The sequence below is a fragment of the Apodemus sylvaticus genome, chromosome 5, assembly GCF_947179515.1.
Source record: "Apodemus sylvaticus chromosome 5, mApoSyl1.1, whole genome shotgun sequence".
Lineage (NCBI taxonomy): Eukaryota > Metazoa > Chordata > Mammalia > Rodentia > Muridae > Apodemus > Apodemus sylvaticus.
Genome location: NC_067476.1, coordinates 49,970,405 through 49,972,929, shown reverse-complemented (window position 1 = coordinate 49,972,929; position 2,525 = coordinate 49,970,405).

The following is a 2,525-nucleotide window of genomic DNA, read 5'->3' as shown; positions in this document are numbered from 1 at the left end:
CAAGCAAAGCCAGTGAGCAGCTGGAGCACACTGGGGCAAAGAGAGCTAGCAATTAATTCTGGACAAAATTCTAAGGGATCCAATAAAGCAATTTAGTAAAACTAGTTCTATGATAGTATAACTGTAAGTCAACGAGTGCTTTAAAACAAGCAGTGGCTTCCTTATTGTCAAAATTCACTGTGGATACCTGTTCCAAGACAAAGTCTTGTCTATATAGCACTTATCCCTTCTGTGTCAGCTACAATACAAGAGTAGCTTTACTTTCTCTAAGGATCTCTTTGTAGTGTCAATTTCTGTGGTGGACAACTTACTCAGAAAAATAATTCATACAATAATCATTAAAGTCTTACATATTGAAATAATTTCCTCAGCTTTGGAATCAAGCAATAAAAACAAGTAAAAGTACTTTTAAGGGGTATTAAGAAAAATTATAAATGAACTGTAAATTTAGATATTCCTAGAAAGCCAATGTGATGAGAAAATTGAAATGGGAAATAGTTTTGAAAATATGATGTGCAAATAACTAAAAATCTACTAGTGTAACTACTAAAACAAGAACTCGAGCTTTGTGCAATTGATAACTGTGAATCTTGGGGTATTAATGCTGTTAGTTTTTTGTGTTTTTTTTTTTTTCTGAAAAAAAAAATCTAGATGATTGTCTTCTCTCAACTCTTTACCCATTATCTGTTATACTTGTTATACTGAAAAAACCAAACAAAAACCCAAAAATACAAAAAAAAAAAAAAAAAAAAAACCCAAAAAACACCCCCAACCCTAACCAAGCAGAGTGGGGGAGCCTATAAATGCTCAGCACCGAGCTGCTCTCTTGGGAGGATATTACAGATATTACTAATTTTCTCCGTTGCTTACTTTCCTAAAGAACTGGAAAGTCCTTGTTTATAATGTATATCTTAACAGCTAAAAGCTCTAGATCAGGAAAAAAAAGCAATTTTACTTAAAAAGTATGGATTTTAAAATGTTCATTGAAATTCCTTTCTTAAAGATCAGGTAGTTTGGAATATATTTTAAAACACAACTGAATTTAAGACATAATCAACTTTTTAAGACATGTAACAGATCATGTATATTTTAACCATTCCCATCAAGAAAAACAATTTGGAAAGAATCCATTGTGGGTATTTGCTTTAGGATGTTCCAAATAGCTTTATAATCACTGCACTCTTCATTCTGTACCAGCTACAATGCCAAATATATCTTACCATATAATCAATAATGGGAAGTATATTAAGCATCACTTTATTCAGTACAAATATCATTGAAAAGCTACTGGGTTTAACAAGAAGCTACCTTGATAAGAGTTGACACTATACTGACAAATATCAGAGTACAAAACTTTCTAAAGGCTACTATTAATTGGATTTTTCAAATACTTCTCAAATGAGGCAGCTTTTGTGTTTGCTGGATGTTCAATGTTTTATTTAGAAGGATATTACAGAATAAAAGGCTACACATCACAAAAATAGCAAAATACAACACACAAAATTCTGAATGGACTTTGGATATGTTTAGTGTTTAACTCTGTACGGTATCATAGTTTGCAACTTTCTATTCTACTCTATATGGCAATGTTATACATGCCAAGTTAAAATAATGTTAACAGTAAACTGGTCTAAAGCCATCTGAACAGAAAGAAACCAGAGTCACAAAACATGCTACAGCCTATCATGGTACATATATAGAAAGATGCATCTTCTGACATTTTATATTCACAGCTATGAGAATTAGAGAAGTTAGTCCAAGTTTTTTAAAAAAAAAAAATCCAAGTCATGCAGAATTAACACTCAATGTGATATAGGCTAATAGCCAAAATAGGAAAATCTTATTTCCAATACTAATGCTTTTTAGAATCTTGTCTAGCTTAAGAAGGATCTAAACAAGTAGTATGTTTTAATGAGAAATGCATTTTTTAAATTGTAGAAAAAGGTAATAACATGTTCTTAAAAAGCAACAATTTCAGCTCTTCACACCAAAAGCAACAAAGAATTGAAAATTACAGTCTGGTCTTCCAAGGTCTAATTTCTGTCAAATGCTGTATAACAGCAACTCAAGCTCAATCAGCATGTGAACTGAACACAGCACTCATTCATCTCGTTTTTAGAGCTCACAGAGCAACATGGACAATATTAAGAAACAAGCTACATCTGGAATTGTAAAGTATAAGGTATAAAGCACACAAAAAAAAATAACTAAAGTATAAATAACCGTAAAATCAAGTGAAGATTTAAGATCACATAAAGATCCTGCTTCTGTTAATTAAGGAAACTGCTGTAAGCCTATGAATTATAAATGAAAAACCAAAGCCCAAAATGCTATACAAAACTTCAAGTAGTTTCTAAAGGGATTTGTATCAAAAGAAACACAAGCCTGTATAACAATGTACTGCAACCAACAACAGTTAAGCTTGTTTCCAAATGGCTGACTAAGCAGTTGCCTGCTATTGACTGTTGCAACACAAAAATGAATACATAAGAGTTTAACATAGCACACAGTATTACACCAAAGTG